This window comes from Salvelinus fontinalis, unplaced genomic scaffold (assembly GCF_029448725.1).
Source record: "Salvelinus fontinalis isolate EN_2023a unplaced genomic scaffold, ASM2944872v1 scaffold_0077, whole genome shotgun sequence".
NCBI lineage: Eukaryota > Metazoa > Chordata > Actinopteri > Salmoniformes > Salmonidae > Salvelinus > Salvelinus fontinalis.
This window is the reverse complement of record NW_026600286.1, coordinates 219131-232623: the sequence shown is the minus strand read 5'-3', so window position 1 is coordinate 232623 and position 13493 is coordinate 219131.

The window sequence follows — 13493 nt, the reverse complement described above, 5'->3', positions numbered from 1 at the left end:
CACACAACACAACATAACACAACATACAACATGCAACACAAGATACAACATACAACACAACACAAAATACAACACAACATACAACACACAACACAACATACAACACACAACACAACATACAACACACAACACAACATACAACATACAACACAACACAAAATACAACACAAAATACAACACAACATACAACACACAACACACAACACAACATGCAACACACAACACAACATACAACACACACAACACAACATACAACACACAACACAACATACAACATACAACACAACAGAAAATACAACACAACATACAACACAACATACAACACACAACACAACATACAACACAACATACAACACACAACACACCACACAACACAACATACAATACAACATAAAACACAACATACAACACACAACACAACATACAACACACAACACAACACTCACAACACACAACACAACATACAACACACAACACAACACAACACAACATACAACATACAACACAACATACAACACACAACACAACATACAACACACAACACACAACACACAACACAACATACAACACACAACACAACATACAACACACAACACAACATACAACACAACACAAAATACAACACACCACACAACATACAACACACAACACAACATACAACACAACATACAACACACAACACACCACAACACACAGCACAACATACAACACAACATACAACACATCACACAACATACAACACACACCACACAACATACAACACACCACACATCACAACATACAACACAACATACAACACAACATTCAACACAACACACAACACACAACACACCACACACAACATACAACAACACGACACAACATACAACACACAACACAACATACAACACCACAAACAACATACAACACAACATACAACACAACACACCACACAACACAACATAAAACACACACCACACAACACAACATACAACACAACATACAACACAACACACCACACAACACAACATACAACACAACATACAACACAACGAGAGAATCCTGACTGGTTGCATCACTGCCTGGTACGGCAACTGCTCGGCCTCCGACCGCAAAGCACTACAGAGGGTAGTGCGTACGGCCCAGTACATCACTGGGGCCAAGCTTCCTGCCATCCAGGACCTCTATACCAGGCGGTGTCAGAGGAAGGCCCTGCAAATGGTCAAAGACTCCAGCAACCCTAGTCATAGTCTGTTCTCTCTGCTACCGCAGGGCAAGCGATACCGGAGCACCAAGTCTAGGTCCAAGAGGCTTCTAAACAGCTCCTACCCTCAAGCCATAAGACTCCTGAACATCTAGTCAAATGGCTACCCAGACTATATGCATTGCCCCCCCCCCCCCCCCCCCCTACGCTGCTGCTACTCTCTGTTGTTATTATCTATGCATAGTCACGTAAATAACTCTAACTACATGTACATATTACCTCATTTACCTCGACTAACCGGTGCCCCCGCACATTGACTCTGTACCGGCACCCCCTGTATATAGCCTCCACATTGACTCTGTACCGGTACAACCTGTATATAGCCTCCACATTGACTCTGTACCGGTACACCCTGTATATAGCCTCCACATTGACTCTGTACCGTAACACCCTTTATATAGCCTCCACATTGACTCTGTACCATAACACCCTGTATATAGCCTCCACATTGACTCTGTACCGTAACACCCTGTATATAGCCTCCACATTGACACTATACCGGTACCCCCTGTATATAGCCTCCACATTGACTCTGTACCGTAACACCCTGTACATAGCCTCCACATTGACTCTGTACCAGTACCCCCTGTATATAGCATCCACATTGACTCTGTACCGGAACCCCCTGTATATAGTCTCCACATTGACTCTGTACCGGTACACCCTGTATATAGCCTCCACATTGACTCTGTACCGGTACACCCTGTATATAGCTTCCACATTGACTCTGTACCGGTACCCCCTGTATATAGCCTCCACATTGACTCTGTACCGGTACACCCTGTATATAGCCTCCACATTGACTCTGTACCGGTACCCCCTGTATATAGTCTCCACATTGACTCTGTACCGGTGGCCCCTGTATATAGCCTCCACATTGACTCTGTACAGTAACACCCTGTATATAGCCTCCACATTGACTCTGTACCGTAACACCCTGTATATAGTCTCCACATTGACTCTGTACCGGTACCCCCTGTATATAACCTCCACATTGACTCTGTACCGGTACCCCCTGTATATAGTCTCCACATTGACTCTATACCGGTACCCCCTGTATATAGCCTCCACATTGACTCTGTACCGTAACACCCTGTATATAGCCTCCACATTGACTCTGTACCATAACACCCTGTATATAACCTCCACATTGACTCTGTACCATAACACACTGTATATAGCCTCCACATTGACTCTGTACCGTAACACCCTGTATATAGCCTCCACATTGACTCTGTACCGGTACCCCCTGTATATAGCCTCCACATTGACTCTGTACCGTAACACCCTGTATATAGCCTCCACATTGACTCTGTACCGGTACCCCTGTATATAGTCTCCACATTGACTCTGTACCGTAACACCCTGTATATAGTCTCCACATTGACTCTGTACCGGTACCCCCTGTATATAGCCTCCACATTGACTCTGTACCGGTACCCCCTGTATATAGTCTCCACATTGACTCTGTACCGTAACACCCTGTATATAGCCTCCACATTGACTCTGTACCGGTACCCCCTGTATATAGCCTCCACATTGACTCTGTACCGGTACACCCTGTATATAGCCTCCACATTGACTCTGTACTGGTACCCCCTGTATATAGCCTCCACATTGACTCTGTACCGGTACCCCCTGTATATAGTCTCCACATTCACTCTGTACCGGTACACCCAGTATATAGCCTCCACATTGACTCTGTACCGGTACCCCCTGTATATAGCCTCCATATTGACTCTGTACCACAACCCCCTGTATATAGCCTCCACATTGACTCTGTACCGGTACCCCCTGTATATAGCCTCCACATTGACTCTGTACCGGTACACCCTGTATATAGCCTCCACATTGACTCTGTACCGTAACACCCTGTATATAGCCTCCACATTGACTCTGTACCGGTACCCCCTGTATATTGCCTCCACATTGACTCTGTACCGTAACACCCTGTATATAGCCTCCACATTGACTCTGTACCGGTACCCGCTGTATATAGCCTCCACATTGACTCTGTACCGGTACACCCTGTATATAGCCTCCACATTGACTCTGTACCGTAATACCCTGTATAGAGCCTCCACATTGGCTCTGTACCGGTACACCCTGTATATAGCCTCCACATTGACTCTGTACCGGTACAACCTGTATATAGCCTCCACATTGACTCTGTACCGGTACACCCTGTATATAGCCTCCATATTGACTCTGTACCGTGACACCCTGTATATAGCCTCCACATTGACTCTGTACCGGTACCCCCTGTATATAGCCTCCACATTGACTCTGTACCGGTACACCCTGTATATAGCCTCCATATTGACTCTGTACCGTAACACCCTGTATATAGTCTCCACATTGATTCTGTACCGGTACCCCCTGTATATAGCCTCCACATTGACTCTGTACCGGTACCCCCTTTATATAGCCTCCACATTGACTCTGTACCATAACACCCTGTATATAGCCTCCAAATTGACTCTGTACCGGTACCCCCTGTATATAGCCTCCACATTGACTCTGTACCGTAACACCCTGTATATAGCCTCCACATTGACTCTGTACCGGTACCCCCTGTATATAGCCTCCACAATGACTCTGTACCGTAACACCCTGTACATAGCCTCCACATTGACTCTGTACCGGAACCCCCTGTATATAGTCTCCACATTGACTCTGTACCGGTACACCCTGTATATAGCCTCCACATTGACTCTGTACCGGTACCCCCTGTATAGAGCCTCCACATTGACTCTGTACCGGTACACCCTGTATATAGCCTCCACATTGACTCTGTACCGGTACACCCTGTATATAGCCTCCAAATTCACTCTGTACTAGTACACCCTGTATATAGCCTCCACATTGACTCTGTACCGGTACCCCCTGTATATAGCCTCCACATTGACTCTGTACCGGTACACCCTGTATATAGCTTCCACATTGACTCTGTACCGGTACCCCCTGTATATAGCCTCCACATTGACTCTGTACCGGTACACCCTGTATATAGCCTCCACATTGACTCTGTACCGGTACCCCCTGTATATAGTCTCCACATTGACTCTGTACCGGTGGCCCCTGTATATAGCCTCCACATTGACTCTGTACAGTAACACCCTGTATATAGCCTCCACATTGACTCTGTACCGTAACACCCTGTATATAGTCTCCACATTGACTCTGTACCGGTACCCCCTGTATATAACCTCCACATTGACTCTGTACCGGTACCCCCTGTATATAGTCTCCACATTGACTCTCTACCGGTACCCCCTGTATATAGCCTCCACATTGACTCTGTACCGTAACACCCTGTATATAGCCTCCACATTGACTCTGTACCATAACACCCTGTATATAACCTCCACATTGACTCTGTACCATAACACACTGTATATAGCCTCCACATTGACTCTGTACCGTAACACCCTGTATATAGCCTCCACATTGACTCTGTACCGGTACCCCCTGTATATAGCCTCCACATTGACTCTGTACCGTAACACCCTGTATATAGCCTCCACATTGACTCTGTACCGGTACCCCCTGTATATAGTGTCCACATTGACTCTGTACCATAACACCCTGTATATAGTCTCCAAATTGACTCTGTACCGGTACCCCCTGTATATAGCCTCCACATTGACTCTGTACCGGTACCCCCTGTATATAGTCTACACATTGACTCTGTACCGTAACACCCTGTATATAGCCTCCACATTGACTCTGTACCGGTACCCCCTGTATATAGCCTCCACATTGACTCTGTACCGGTACACCCTGTATATAGCCTCCACATTGACTCTGTACTGGTACCCCCTGTATATAGCCTCCACATTGACTCTGTACCGGTACCCCCTGTATATAGCCTCCACATTGACTCTGTACTGGTACCCCCTGTATATAGCCTCCACATTGACTCTGTACCACAACCCCCTGTATATAGCCTCCACATTGACTCTGTACCGGTACCCCCTGTATATAGCCTCCACATTGACTCTGTACCGGTACCCCCTGTATATAGCCTCCACATTGACTCTGTACCGGTACACCCTGTATATAGCCTCCACATTGACTCTGTACCATAACACCCTGTATATAACCTCCACATTGACTCTGTACCATAACACACTGTATATAGCCTCCACATTGACTCTGTACCGTAACACCCTGTATATAGCCTCCACATTGACTCTGTACCGGTACCCCCTGTATATAGCCTCCACATTGACTCTGTACCGTAACACCCTGTATATAGCCTCCACATTGACTCTGTACCGGTACCCCCTGTATATAGTCTCCACATTGACTCTGTACCGTAACACCCTGTATATAGTCTCCACATTGACTCTGTACCGGTACCCCCTGTATATAGCCTCCACATTGACTCTGTACCGGTACCCCCTGTATATAGTCTCCACATTGACTCTGTACCGTAACACCCTGTATATAGCCTCCACATTGACTCTGTACCGGTACCCCCTGTATATAGCCTCCACATTGACTCTGTACCGGTACACCCTGTATATAGCCTCCACATTGACTCTGTACTGGTACCCCCTGTATATAGCCTCCACATTGACTCTGTACCGGTACCCCCTGTATATAGTCTCCACATTCACTCTGTACCGGTACACCCAGTATATAGCCTCCACATTGACTCTGTACCGGTACCCCCTGTATATAGCCTCCATATTGACTCTGTACCACAACCCCCTGTATATAGCCTCCACATTGACTCTGTACCGGTACCCCCTGTATATAGCCTCCACATTGACTCTGTACCGGTACACCCTGTATATAGCCTCCACATTGACTCTGTACCTTAACACCCTGTATATAGCCTCCACATTGACTCTGTACCGGTACCCCCTGTATATAGCCTCCACATTGACTCTGTACCGTAACACCCTGTATATAGCCTCCACATTGACTCTGTACCGGTACCCGCTGTATATAGCCTCCACATTGACTCTGTACCGGTACACCCTGTATATAGCCTCCACATTGACTCTGTACCGTAATACCCTGTATAGAGCCTCCACATTGACTCTGTACCGGTACACCCTGTATATAGCCTCCACATTGACTCTGTACCGGTACAACCTGTATATAGCCTCCACATTGACTCTGTACCGGTACACCCTGTATATAGCCTCCATATTGACTCTGTACCGTGATACCCTGTATATAGCCTCCACATTGACTCTGTACCGGTACCCCCTGTATATAGCCTCCACATTGACTCTGTACCGGTACACCCTGTATATAGCCTCCATATTGACTCTGTACCGTAACACCCTGTATATAGTCTCCACATTGATTCTGTACCGGTACCCCCTGTATATAGCCTCCACATTGACTCTGTACCGGTACCCCCTTTATATAGCCTCCACATTGACTCTGTACCATTACACCCTGTATATAGCCTCCAAATTGACTCTGTACCGGTACCCCCTGTATATAGCCTCCACATTGACTCTGTACCGTAACACCCTGTATATAGCCTCCACATTGACTCTGTACCGGTACCCCCTGTATATAGCCTCCACAATGACTCTGTACCGTAACACCCTGTACATAGCCTCCACATTGACTCTGTACCGGAACCCCCTGTATATAGTCTCCACATTGACTCTGTACCGGTACACCCTGTATATAGCCTCCACATTGACTCTGTACCGGTACCCCCTGTATAGAGCCTCCACATTGACTCTGTACCGGTACACCCTGTATATAGCCTCCACATTGACTCTGTACCGGTACACCCTGTATATAGCCTCCAAATTCACTCTGTACTAGTACACCCTGTATATAGCCTCCACATTGACTCTGTACCGGTACCCCCTGTATATAGCCTCCACATTGACTCTGTACCGGTACACCCTGTATATAGCTTCCACATTGACTCTGTACCGGTACCCCCTGTATATAGCCTCCACATTGACTCTGTACCGGTACACCCTGTATATAGCCTCCACATTGACTCTGTACCGGTACCCCCTGTATATAGTCTCCACATTGACTCTGTACCGGTGGCCCCTGTATATAGCCTCCACATTGACTCTGTACAGTAACACCCTGTATATAGCCTCCACATTGACTCTGTACCGTAACACCCTGTATATAGTCTCCACATTGACTCTGTACCGGTACCCCCTGTATATAACCTCCACATTGACTCTGTACCGGTACCCCCTGTATATAGTCTCCACATTGACTCTCTACCGGTACCCCCTGTATATAGCCTCCACATTGACTCTGTACCGTAACACCCTGTATATAGCCTCCACATTGACTCTGTACCATAACACCCTGTATATAACCTCCACATTGACTCTGTACCATAACACACTGTATATAGCCTCCACATTGACTCTGTACCGTAACACCCTGTATATAGCCTCCACATTGACTCTGTACCGGTACCCCCTGTATATAGCCTCCACATTGACTCTGTACCGTAACACCCTGTATATAGCCTCCACATTGACTCTGTACCGGTACCCCCTGTATATAGCGTCCACATTGACTCTGTACCATAACACCCTGTATATAGTCTCCAAATTGACTCTGTACCGGTACCCCCTGTATATAGCCTCCACATTGACTCTGTACCGGTACCCCCTGTATATAGTCTACACATTGACTCTGTACCGTAACACCCTGTATATAGCCTCCACATTGACTCTGTACCGGTACCCCCTGTATATAGCCTCCACATTGACTCTGTACCGGTACACCCTGTATATAGCCTCCACATTGACTCTGTACTGGTACCCCCTGTATATAGCCTCCACATTGACTCTGTACCGGTACCCCCTGTATATAGCCTCCACATTGACTCTGTACTGGTACCCCCTGTATATAGCCTCCACATTGACTCTGTACCACAACCCCCTGTATATAGCCTCCACATTGACTCTGTACCGGTACCCCCTGTATATAGCCTCCACATTGACTCTGTACCGGTACCCCCTGTATATAGCCTCCACATTGACTCTGTACCGGTACACCCTGTATATAGCCTCCACATTGACTCTGTACCGTAACACCCTGTATATAGCCTCCACATTGACTCTGTACCGGTACCCCCTGTATATAGCCTCCACAATGACTCTGTACCGTAACACCCTGTACATAGCCTCCACATTGACTCTGTACCGGTACCCCCTGTATATAGCATCCACATTGACTCTGTACCGGAACCCCCTGTATATAGTCTCCACATTGACTCTGTACCGGTACACCCTGTATATAGCCTCCACATTGACTCTGTACCGGTACACCCTGTATATAGCCTCCACATTGACTCTGTACCGGTACACCCTGTATATAGCCTCCAAATTCACTCTGTACCAGTACACCCTGTATATAGCCTCCACATTGACTCTGTACCGGTACCCCCTGTATATAGCCTCCACATTGACTCTGTACCGGTACACCCTGTATATAGCTTCCATATTGACTCTGTACCGGTACCCCCTGTATATAGCCTCCACATTGACTCTGTACCGGTACACCCTGTATATAGCCTCCACATTGACTCTGTACCGGTACCCCCTGTATATAGTCTCCACATTCACTCTGTACCGGTACACCCAGTATATAGCCTCCACATTGACTCTGTACCGGTACCCCCTGTATATAGTCTCCACATTAAATCTATACCGGTACCCCCTGTATATAGCCTCCACATTGACTCTGTACCGTAACACCCTGTATATAGCCTCCACATTGACTCTGTACCATAACACCCTGTATATAACCTCCACATTGACTCTGTACCATAACACACTGTATATAGCCTCCACATTGACTCTGTACCGTAACACCCTGTATATAGCCTCCACATTGACTCTGTACCGGTACCCCCCTGTATATAGTCTCCACATTGACTCTGTACCGTAACACCCTGTATATAGTCTCCACATTGACTCTGTACCGGTACCCCCTGTATATAGCCTCCACATTGACTCTGTACCGGTACCCCCTGTATATAGTCTACACATTGACTCTGTACCGTAACACCCTGTATATAGCCTCCACATTGACTCTGTACCGGTACCCCCTGTATATAGCCTCCACATTGACTCTGTACCGGTACACCCTGTATATAGCCTCCACATTGACTCTGTACCGGTACCCCCTGTATATAGTCTCCACATTCACTCTGTACCGGTACACCCAGTATATAGCCTCCACATTGACTCTGTACCGGTACCCCCTGTATATAGCCTCCACATTGACTCTGTACCACAACCCCCTGTATATAGCCTCCACATTGACTCTGTACCGGTACCCCCTGTATATAGCCTCCACATTGACTCTGTACCGGTACCCCCTGTATATAGCCTCCACATTGACTCTGTACCGTAACACCCTGTATATAGCCTCCACATTGACTCTGTACCGGTACCCCCTGTATATAGCCTCCACATTGACTCTGTACCGTAACACCCTGTATATAGCCTCCACATTGACTCTGTACCGGTACCCGCTGTATATAGCCTCCACATTGACTCTGTACCGTAACACCCTGTATATAGTCTCCACATTGACTCTGTACCGGTACCCCCTGTATATAGCCTCCACATTGACTCTGTACCGTAACACCCTGTATATAGCCTCCACATTGACTCTGTACCGTAACACCCTGTATATAGCCTCCACATTGACTCTGTACCGTAAACCCCTGTATATAGCCTCCACATTGACTCTGTACCGTAACACCCTGTATATAGTCTCCACATTGACTCTGTATCGTAACACCCTGTATATAGTCTCCACATTGACTCTGTACCGTAACACCCTGTATATAGCCTCCACATTGACTCTCTACTGGTACCCCCTGTATATAGCCTCCACATTGACTCTGTACCGGTACCCCCTGTATATAGCCTCCACATTGACTCTGTACCGGTACCCCCTGTATATAGCCTCAACATTGACTCTCTACTGGTACCCCCTGTATATAGCCTCCACATTGACTCTGTACCGGTACCCCCTGTATATAGCCTCCACATTGACTCTGTACCGTAACACCCTGTATATAGCCTCCACATTGACTCTCTACTGGTACCCCCTGTATATAGCCTCCACATTGACTCTGTACCGTAACACACTGTATATAGCCTCCACATTGACTCTGTACCGGTACACCCTGTATATAGCCTCTACATTGACTCTGTACCGGTACCCCCTGTATATAGCCTCCACATTGACTCTGTACCGGTACCCCCTGTATTTAGTCTCCACATTCACTCTGTACCGTTACACCCTGTATATAGCCTCCACATTGACTCTGTACCGGTACCCCCTGTATATAGCCTCCACATTGACTCTGTACCGGTACCCCCTGTATATAGCCTCCACATTGACTCTGTACCGGTACACCCTGTATATAGCCTCCACATTGACTCTGTACTGTAATACCCTGTATATAGTCTCCACATTGACTCTGTACCGGTACCCCCTGTATATAGCCTCCACATTGACTCTGTACCGGTACCCCCTGTATATAGCCTCCACATTGACTCTGTACCACAACCCCCTGTATATAGCCTCCACATTGACTCTGTACCGGTACACCCTGTATATAGCCTCCACATTGACTCTGTACCGTAATACCCTGTATATAGCCTCCACGTTGACTCTGTACCGTAACATCCTGTATATAGTCTCCACATTGACTCTGTACCGGTACCCCCTGTATATAGCCTCCACATTGACTCTGTACCGGTGGCCCCTGTATATAGCCTCCACATTGACTCTGTACCGGTACCCCCTGTATATAGCCTCCACACTGACTCTGTACCACAACCCCCTGTATATAGCCTCCACATTGACTCTGTACCGGTACACCCTGTATATAGCCTCCACATTGACTCTGTACCGTAATACCCTGTATATAGTCTCCACATTGACTCTGTACCGGTACCCCCTGTATATAGCCTCCACATTGACTCTGTACCGGTACCCCCTGTATATAGTCTCCACATTGACTCTGTACCGGTACCCCCTGTATATATCCTCCACATTGACTCTGTACCGGTACCCCCTGTATATAGCCTCCACATTGACTCTGTACCGGTACCCCCTGTATATAGTCTCCACATTGACTCTGTACCGGTACACCCTGTATATAGCCTCCACATTGACTCTGTACCGTAACACCCTGTATATAGTCTCCACATTGACTCTGTACCGTAACACCCTGTATATAGTCTCCACATTGACTCTGTACCGGTACCCCCTGTATATAGCATCCACATTGACTCTGTACCGTAACACCCTGTATATAGCCTCCACATTGACTCTGTACCGGTACCCCCTGTATATAGTCTCCACATTCACTCTGTACCGGTACACCCAGTATATAGCCTCCACATTGACTCTGTACCGGTACCCCCTGTATATAGCCTCCACATTGACTCTGTACCACAACCCCCTGTATATAGCCTCCACATTGACTCTGTACCGGTACCCCCTGTATATAGCCTCCACATTGACTCTGTACCGGTACCCCCTGTATATAGTCTCCACATTGACTCTGTACCGGTACCCCCTGTATATATCCTCCACATTGACTCTGTACCGGTACACCCTGTATATAGCCTCCAAATTCACTCTGTACCAGTACACCCTGTATATAGCCTCCACATTGACTCTGTACCGGTACCCCCTGTATATAGCCTCCACATTGACTCTGTACCGGTACACCCTGTATATAGCTTCCATATTGACTCTGTACCGGTACCCCCTGTATATAGCCTCCACATTGACTCTGTACCGGTACACCCTGTATATAGCCTCCACATTGACTCTGTACCGGTACCCCCTGTATATAGTCTCCACATTCACTCTGTACCGGTACACCCAGTATATAGCCTCCACATTGACTCTGTACCGGTACCCCCTGTATATAGTCTCCACATTAAATCTATACCGGTACCCCCTGTATATAGCCTCCACATTGACTCTGTACCGTAACACCCTGTATATAGCCTCCACATTGACTCTGTACCATAACACCCTGTATATAACCTCCACATTGACTCTGTACCATAACACACTGTATATAGCCTCCACATTGACTCTGTACCGTAACACCCTGTATATAGCCTCCACATTGACTCTGTACCGGTACCCCCTGTATATAGTCTCCACATTGACTCTGTACCGTAACACCCTGTATATAGTCTCCACATTGACTCTGTACCGGTACCCCCTGTATATAGCCTCCACATTGACTCTGTACCGGTACCCCCTGTATATAGTCTACACATTGACTCTGTACCGTAACACCCTGTATATAGCCTCCACATTGACTCTGTACCGGTACCCCCTGTATATAGCCTCCACATTGACTCTGTACCGGTACACCCTGTATATAGCCTCCACATTGACTCTGTACCGGTACCCCCTGTATATAGTCTCCACATTCACTCTGTACCGGTACACCCAGTATATAGCCTCCACATTGACTCTGTACCGGTACCCCCTGTATATAGCCTCCACATTGACTCTGTACCACAACCCCCTGTATATAGCCTCCACATTGACTCTGTACCGGTACCCCCTGTATATAGCCTCCACATTGACTCTGTACCGGTACCCCCTGTATATAGCCTCCACATTGACTCTGTACCGTAACACCCTGTATATAGCCTCCACATTGACTCTGTACCGGTACCCCCTGTATATAGCCTCCACATTGACTCTGTACCGTAACACCCTGTATATAGCCTCCACATTGACTCTGTACCGGTACCCGCTGTATATAGCCTCCACATTGACTCTGTACCGTAACACCCTGTATATAGTCTCCACATTGACTCTGTACCGGTACCCCCTGTATATAGCCTCCACATTGACTCTGTACCGTAACACCCTGTATATAGCCTCCACATTGACTCTGTACCGTAACACCCTGTATATAGCCTCCACATTGACTCTGTACCGTAAACCCCTGTATATAGCCTCCACATTGACTCTGTACCGTAACACCCTGTATATAGTCTCCACATTGACTCTGTATCGTAACACCCTGTATATAGTCTCCACATTGACTCTGTACCGTAACACCCTGTATATAGCCTCCACATTGACTCTCTACTGGTACCCCCTGTATATAGCCTCCACATTGACTCTGTACCGGTATCCCCTGTATATAGCCTCCACATTGACTCTGTACCGGTACCCCCTGTATATAGCCTCAACATTGACTCTCTACTGGTACCCCCTG